The sequence below is a fragment of the Loxodonta africana genome, chromosome 5 (assembly GCF_030014295.1).
Source record: "Loxodonta africana isolate mLoxAfr1 chromosome 5, mLoxAfr1.hap2, whole genome shotgun sequence".
NCBI lineage: Eukaryota > Metazoa > Chordata > Mammalia > Proboscidea > Elephantidae > Loxodonta > Loxodonta africana.
In genome coordinates, this window is record NC_087346.1 from 156900833 (window position 1) to 156910046 (window position 9214).

Here is a 9214-nt window from a genome sequence, read left to right on the forward strand (position 1 = left end):
TTCTTGACCTATTGATCCTTTGAATCAGTGTCTAATAGACTTCCTTACCCCATATGATTATTTTGTTTTAATTCTATTTTGTCTGATATTAGAATTGCTACTCAAAATTCTGTTGGCTTTTCTTTTTCTGATGTTATCTTTTTTCCATCCCTTAGTTTTCAATCTTTCTGTATCCTTTTATTTTAAATGTGTCTCCTATAAACAACATACTGTAAAATCTTGTTTCTCATCCAATCTGTGAGGCTCTGCTTTCAGATCAGTGAATCTAACTCATTTACGTTTATTGAACTCACTGTTATATTGGGTTTATTTCTGCCATCTTGTTCTGGAATTTCTGATTTCTATACTTTATTTTGCAAAAGACCTCTTTAAAGTGTTAAAAAGCAAAGATGTCACTTTGGGGACTAAGGTGAGCCTGACCCAAGCCATGGCATTTTCAATCACCTCATATGCGTGTGAAACCTGAACAGTGAATAAGGAAGACTGAAGAAGAATTGACACCTTTGAATTATGGTGTTGACAAAGAATATTGAATATACCAGGCATTGCCAGAAGAACGAACAAATCTGTCTTGGAAAAAGTACAGCCAGAATGCTCCTTAGAAGTGAGGATGGTGGACATGTTATCAGGAGGGACCAGTCCCTGGAGAAGGACATTATGCTTGGTAAAGTTGAGAGTCAGTGAAAGAGAAGGAGACTGTCATGGATTGAATTATGTCCCCCCAAAAATGTGTGTGTCTGTTTGGCTGGGCCATGATTCCTAGTATTTTGTGGTTGTCCTCCAGTTTGTGATAGTAATTTTAAGTAAAAAGGGATTAGAGTGAGATTGTGACACCCTTATCCAGGTCACATCTCTGATCCAAACGTAAAGGGAGTTTCCCTGGAGTGTGGCCTGCACCATGTTTTATCACACAAGAGATAAAAACGAAAAGGAAGAGAGCAGACAGAGGGATCTTGTACCACCAAGAAAGCAATGCCAGGAGCACAGTGTGTTCAGACCTGAGTTCAAACTTCAGACCTGAGTTTCCTGTGCTGAGAAGCTCCCAGACCAAGGGAAGACTGATGCACCACAAGGATCTTCCTCCAGAGCCGACAGAGAGAGAAAGCCTTTCCCTGGAGCCAGCACCCTGAATTCGGACTTCTAGCCTACTGGACTGTGAGAAATTTCTCTTCATTAAAGCCATTCATTTGTGGTATTTCTGTTATAGCAGCACCAGATGACTGAGACAAAGACCTTCAATGAGATAGATTGACACGGTGACTGCAATGATGGACTCAAGTATAGCGACAATTGTGAGGATGGTGCAGGACCAGGCAGTGTTTCATTCTGTTGCCCACTGGGTTGCTATGAGTTGCAACTGACTTGAGGGAACCTAACAATGACATGCTTTATTTTTGTCTTTTTTCCTTTCCTACTTGTTCAGGGCTGCAAAGGCCCTGCCCCTCTTTCTCCCCAACTCTATACTTCTCCAGGCTGAGCAGCCATGATCCTATAACCACTCCTCATTTCCTCCAGGAAGGCTGGCCTCTCTCTGAACACATCGTGGTGCCTCTGCACTCCCAGAGCTTCAATCCATCTACAGAAGCCAGCCAACCCACCTGACAGCATCAATCCTCAAACTTAGTGCAGGAATGGGGTAGACAGAAAGCACACACCCCGCAGCAACATTCCCACAGAGGCTGCCAGCCATGACACCACGACCTCCGTGAGGACAGGGTCATGGTCAGGCTTGTTTGCATGGCACCTGCAGCACCCAGCACAGCACTCACTTGCATGTACATCAAATGCCTCAATGCATTTTGTTGTGAGTGAATGAAGATTGAGTAAGTGCCTGCTCCCTTGGGCCACGAGGCCCTGGACCAACTGCAGCTCCTTCCCAGTGTGGGTTCAGGGCCATCCAAAGTCCTGGGAGACCCTGGAGGGGTGAGTATGAGTCCATCAGAAGTGGCCGAGGGAGGTTTTCATAGCAGAGTCCCAGAGACCCTGAACCTACTGCCAGAAGAACGAACAAAAGGCCCACTGAGGCCACCCTCCAGGACCCACCCCTTTTTTACAAATGGGGGAAGCTCAGCCAATGACTTCTGGCCCCATGCCACCCTTGCATGGCAGCTGACACAGGTATGCCAGCTTCTTTCTCAGGCGCAGGGCAGGAGAGGAGACTTGACTAGGCAGGGCACTACTAGGACCACAGATATTTGGAGCCGCCACCAGGCAGCGGCCCCAGACCACGGCACCATCTGGCCCAGCTAATAAATGGATGCTATTTTTAAAGGGAGATGCTGCAGAGATCATTTCTATTTGTTTTTTTGGGGGGCTTCGGCCAGGCCACGGTGCCTACATATTAATGTAACTCTCTGAGGAAGATAAACGGGCAAAGCTGAGCTCTGAACCCACCTGATACCATCAGGCACCACACGGGAAAAAAATGCCGCGTAATAATCTGGTGAAGGTTTTCTAAATTAAGACCAAACAGATGACCTGCAGTGTATCGTTCTCATCAGCCACATTCAACACAGTGCTCCCATCCATCTTCCCGGACACAGAGTGAGGGCTCCAGCGGGGCCGCCTCAGTGAGACGTGTGTCAGGCCCACGTGGCCAGGGAAGTGTCTGACGCGGACCGGGAGGGCATGGCTCCCAGACATTCCCCAAACTTAGTGCCAGAAGGGGACCCAATCCCAGGATTCCCATGCACGGGAGACGCGAGCATTGGGATGGCAGAAGCATCTATTGTTCCATTCTTGCCCGTGTGGCTCACTCAGGAGGGGTCTTCTGAAGGCTTGGAGGGGCCCCAGAAATAGCCAACAGCCAGAACAGCCCCCCACCCCACCTTCCACCAACATCTGCTCCCCGAAAGACCCACTAACACCAGCCTTGGTGCCACTTCGCTCAACATCACCCATGCTGAGGCAGCCAGCTCTGTGGGTCCCACCCCTATGGCTGCAGGCCAAGTAGTCAAAGGAACAGGGCAGGAAGGAGGTCCTTCACAGGCCAGAGGAAGGAGGAGCAGGAGGGGTTGGAGCCAAGGGGAGGAAGCAGCTAGAGGGGGACAAGGGTGGAGTCTTCACGGTGCAGAGGTCTGCTTGCTATAGGGAGGGCAAGGGGCCAGGGAAGGGAAGGGCCAACCCCAGCATTGGGGCCAGAATGGAGCCTGGTGGCACCAGATATGCCCAGAGGAAGAAGAAACCTGCTCTAGAAGCACCTGAGGATGGGGGCCAGGGGCAGTACTCCCCACCCTCACCCACTGCTGAGGTCAGGGGTGATCCCAGTCAGCCCACGGGCTTGAGGGGACAGGGCCTGGCCCAGCCTCATGCCATGTGCCCAAGCATTCTACACATAGTGCTCTGTGCCTGGGACTGCCCTTCCAGGTGGGCAGGGAAGCAGGTGCCAAGCTGGAACCGCCCCTCCAGGTGGGCAGGGAAGCCTGTGCTGGGATGCAATGAGTCCCTGCCTGCCCGATGGGGATCCCAGGTGTGGGGGCCAGAATAACCTCCCTGGGAGCCCATGCATCTGTGTGCAGCTGGCATTTTGGGTTCATGCTGTCAGCACCATTGAGCACCCCAGTGCTGCTATTGGCCTCCCAAGGCACCCAGAGGCCCAATGCCCCAGTTCCCCTGTTCCCCCAGACAGTATCATCAGTTATTTCGGGCCTTAGGGGCTTTGGACACACAAACCAGAAAAATAATAAAAATTCTAGAAAAAAAACAGAAACTGTCATCCACTCTCCAGAGCTTACCAACATGCCAGGCAATGTCTCCTACAGAGCCTGCCAGCTATCAGGCCAGCCCGCCGTGTCACACCTTTACTTTCTGTGGACCTTTGGCCCAGCACCCATCCACCTCTTGTTCCCTCCTGGCCATCTCAGTCGTGGCAGGCAGGATGGCCTGGAGCCAGTAGCTCGGGGGGCTACTCCTGACCTGACCCCAGCTCTGCCCTCCTGCCCAGCTTCCAAGGTCTGGCCACAGCCTCCCTGGCTCTCCTGGGGCCAGAGCCAGCCTGTGCTTTGCTCATGGAAGCAACTATTAGGGAAACTTTAAGAGGACCTAAGTGTTCCTTTCTTCATTCAGTGGGGATGGAGGCCAGGAGCAAGGCTGGAGCCCACCCATCCATCATCCCACCAACTCACCACTCCACCAATTACCCCACCCATCATCCCACTCATCACCCCACCCATCATCCCACCACCCATCATCCCACCGCCTGTCATCCCACCACCCATCATCCCACCACCCATCCCCCACCACCCATCTTCCCAACCATCCATTATCTTACCCACTCATCTTTCCACCCATCATCTTACCCACCATTCCACCACCCATCACCTCACTGATCATCCCACCGACTCTCAATCTGGGCTTGTCACTGGGGGGAGGGTGCGAACCACACACTGCCCAGACCCAGTCTACTCTTGGAGCACCCGCATGGGCACCCATGCTAATGGGAACAGTGTGGCCTCACCTGTTATCTGACTATGCCATGTGGAGGCCTCGGGTGGGCTGGTTGCTCCTGGACACCCCATACCCCCCACAGGCAGAGCTGCTTTGATCCCGAGCCATGGACAGCCCCTGACCCACCAGCACGCTGGCAGCTGGCTTTGCGTTCATGGCTGCTGGTGTGATCAAACGGTGACTCCTCCCACTGGCAAAGGCCCACACATGACCTTGGAAAGTGTGAGGCAGAGATGGGGTGGACACACAGGAGCCTTCCCTCCCCCAATGTCTGTGGAGATGGTAGAGATGTGCAAGTCCCCACTGGGGTGCCCCAGAGCATATGCCCCTTGGCTGGAAGAAGGGCAGTGGGTCAGTGCTGGCGAAGAGTGTGGCCCTCACTGTGGGGCTGCAGTGCCACCCTGCCTGTCACTGGCACCAGCGTCACCCCCAGTCCCAACCCCTGGGCTTTGAACTGTGAGCTCTGCCACTCATGGAATGCCTGCCCCCACTGGCTTGACCTCCCCAGAAGGTCGAACAGCGGGGATCACCAGATGTGACATTGGCTGGAGGGCTGCAGGGGCTGCCATCCACATTTCTGCTGCTGCAGCTGTGCCCCTACCATGTCCACACCATCACGCCTGCTGCCTTGGGGGTCCTCCTAGATGCTGTGGGAGGTTCCCACCCTCCAGCTGATTGGCCTTAGCTCAGTCAGCTTGGAGCCTGTCTTAGTTACCTAGTGCTGCTATAACAGAAATATCACAAGTGGGTGGCTTTAACAAACAGAAATTTATTCTCTCACAGTTTAGGAGGCTAAGAGTCCAAATTCAGGGCGCCAGGCCCAGGGGAAGTCTTTCTTTCTCTGTTGGCTCTGGGGGAGGTCCTTGTCATCAATCTTCCCTTGGGTCTAGGAGCTTCTCAGCACAGGGACCCCGGGTAGAGGTCCAAAGACATACTCTACTCCTGGCTCTTCCTGCTTAGTAGTAATGAGGTCCCTCTCCTCTCTGCTCCCTTCTCTTTTTTATATCTCAAAAGAGATTGACTCAAGGTACAATTTAATCCTGTAGATTGTGTCCTGCCTCATTAACATACCAAAAACCAAAAACCAAACCCAGTGCCGTTGAGTCGATTCCGAGTCATAGCGACCCTATAGGACACAGTAGAACTGCCCCATAGAGTTTCCAAGGAGTGCCTGGCAGATTCGAACTGCCGACCCTTTGGTTAGCAGCTGTAGCACTTAACCACTACACCACCAGGGTTTCCCCTCATTAACATAACTGCCTCTAATTCTGCTTCATTAACATCATAGAAGTTAGGATTTACAACACGGATGGTAATCACATCAGATCACAAAATGGAGGACAACCACACAATGCTGGGGATCACGGCTGAGCCAAGATGAAGCGCATTTTGGGGGGACACAATTCAATCCATAACAGAGCTTTTCCTTTAAATTAGTGTGCTGGGGTACCTGGGGGCCATTCGCTGCCCCCCTCTAAAGCAGCCTCCCCTAATCCCACTGCCCTGCTTCACTTCCTCGGACCATCTCCCACTCCAGAATCTCACCCCACCCCCCACCCACCCCTACCCCGTGGAGCAGAGCATCTCCCACCTGGCTTAGTCACATTCCCACTCCCTGGCACAAGGAGACTCAGATGCTTATAGACAGGAGGTGTCTAGCCACACAGGAGTCGGGGCCAAGTGCAGAAAAGCAAGTATGGGGTCAGGGGGCCAGCGGCCTTGCAGTGCCAGGGGCAGTAGCTGCCTGGGAGCCTGGGGCGCAGCCGAAGCACTCCCCGCCTTCCCTGTCAGTACCCCCAACCCACCCCACCCCACCCATGCAAGGGAAGCCCATGGAAGCCCCACATCTGAGCCAGGCTCTGGTCAGAGGTTGAACAGTGACCACAGGGGCAGGGAGAGGGGGTCACAGTGCAGGCTTCCCGGCCTCTCCGGGCTGCCCCCCCCGACACACACACTGGACTGGGCTCCCCCGCTCAGTAGATCAATAGCGTGGGGAATCAGGAAAGAGCCCAAACAAAGAAGTGGGCTTGTAAGTATCCAGCTTGTATCAGCTGATAAATGGTCCCCTCTTTAAGGGACTTATCTCTTTAGGACTCGCGGGATGAGGGATGGCGTCATTTGTCCTGTTTGCTCGTCTGGTCCAGCCAAGCTGGATCTATTTAAAAGATAGCACGATACTGTCGACAGCAATAGACAGGGTAATTGCAGAGCGACTGCCGGGGTATAAATTACACCGCTCTAAGTGGTGGAGTGCCCAGCTAGAGTGGAGAAATTCCTGACAATTTACTTGTCCCTCTGCCCTGCCGCCCGCTTATCACGGGCCAGCAGAAGAAACGCGAGCTGGGTGAAAAAATTAAGTATTGATCAAATTAACAGTTTTTACTGATCTTTTTAAGGGAGAAAAGGAGTGCAACAATTAAATTTAGAACACAAAAGACCAGGCAGGATAACTCTTGACCCCAGTGTGGCAAAGTCAGTGACACCAACAAGCAGAAAATACAGTCTCTCCTGCTAGAAATTAACGTGACGGAGAGAGCCGAGCTGCTGTGCACTGCCAGCCTCCATACGCCCATGGGGACCCCGAGTGGGAGGAGGAGGGCCTGGGGCACCGGGAGGGGTGCCTCAGAGGGGTCCCTCAAGCCAGTACAGACTGGCAGAGCCAGGCAGGCCCTTCTGCTGTCCATCAGCCTCTCCTGGGCAGATTCCTCATTCCTTCTGCCCAAGGGCAAGCCCTTGGCCAGCAGCGGTCATGGCAGGACCCAGAGGGCTTCCTGGAAGGCAGGTTGGCCTTGAACGGCGGGTGACTGAAGGGAAGGGAAAGGGAAGGACTGGCATGCAACCCAGCCTGCATTCAAACCTGGATTCATTTTCTCGCTTGGGGGGCCCTGGACACAGAAGCCAACCACTCTCAGCCTCGGTTTCCCCAGGTGAGAAAAAGAGAACAGGGTCCTCTCCCAAGGCCTATGCCGGTGCACAGGGGCACCCCATCAGGGACTATTACTAATAGTAGTAGTAATAGTCCCTGAGTGGTGCAGTTAATATGCTCAGCTGTTAAACTAAAGGTTGGTGTCTTGAACGTACCCAAGGCACCTTAGAAGAAAAGCCTGGCAATCTACTTCCAAAAAATCAGCCACTGAAAACCCTATGGAGCAGTTCTACTGTGACACTCATCGACTTGATGGCAACTGGCTATTTTTATTATTATCGTTATTACTGTGGGTCCTTTTCTCTACCTCCTCAAACACCCAGTAATGTGAATCTACGATTTAACCATTTAAATAGGTGCTGAAATTCTAGAAATGTCTGTCTTCTTCTTGAACGTCCAGTTGAGGGGTGGCCCTTGGGTTCTGGAGGAGGAGATGTGTCTTTTCTGCAAACATATGCACGAGCCCTGCCGGTGAGGCCGTCGCCCACCCACCGGAGGCCTGAGCACTGGGCCTCTTCTCTCCCTCCTGCGTCTCATGTCTTGGATTTGTTTCTTGAGGGAGGGGGAAGAGCAGCTGGTTCCAGTGAGGGCCACCGAGGCCGCCGCCACGGCAACCCAGCAAGCACAATGTGCCCAGCACAGGATACCATTCCATTGGTCTCCAGCACCCACTCCCGGGGGCAGAGGATGGGGTCCTCGGGGACATGGACCAGAGGCCACAGTAGGAGGCTGCAGGGGTCTCGGGAACAGGGCCCACAAGTGCCTCTGTCCCCCAGCCCCACCTGCACCCAGGCCCTGGACAGGGCCCGAGCCACGCAAGGTCAGCCACAAGCTGTGCCTGAGGCAAGGCAGTGGGGGGCCCATCCATCCCGCCTCAGGGACCCTGCAGCAATCTCATGTGGCCCCTGGACAAGGGCTGTGATGCTAGGACAGTCTCCCCTACGTCCACATGGGGGGCAGAAGGCACAGTCGGGACCCTACCGGAGCCAGCAACGTGCTGCCTGCCACACTCACTGTCTTAGGCTGGGTTCTCTAGAGAAGCAAAACCAGTGAAGCGTATATATATATATATATACCAAAAAAAAAAATAAAATAAACCAAACCCATTGCTGTTGAGTCGATTCTGGCTCATAGCGATCCTACAGGACAGAGTAGATCTGTCCCATAGGGTTTCCAAGGAGCGCCTAGTGGATTCCAACTACCGACCTTTCAGCTACAGCTGCTAACCACTATGCCACCAGGGTTTCCATATATATATGTATATATATATATATATATACATATAATAGTGAGAGATTTAGCTGAAGGAGATGGCTCACAGAGTGGTAGAGGCTGGCAAGTCTCAAATCCGTGGGTCAGACTCACGTTGCTGCAGGAGATGACAGACCCAAGATCCACAGGTCAGACGGTGGCTGCTGGCTCATGGCCATGGAGGCTGACAAATCCAAGAGTAGTAGGTAAAACGGCAGGCTGCTGGCCCAGGTCCTGAGAACTGAAGGTCAGCGGGTGATGAGCCAGAAGCAGGATCCAGACCACAGCAAAAGACCACGAGTCTTACCGGAAAGTCCATCTGCATTGGATGCAGGCCACGCCCCCAAGAAAATTCCCTTTCAACTGATTGACTACGCAATTCCCGTCCAGAAGGTGTTCACATTATATCAGATCTCATCATGGAGGTGATCGCATCATTATACGACTGCAAAACTACATCGTAACTGCCAAACCACTGAGAATCGTGGCCCAGCCCAGGTGACACACAACCTTAACGATCACACCAACTATGCCAGGCCTCTGGCTGGGGTCCATTTCCCCCACCCAACACACAGCTGCAACCAGGGTGAC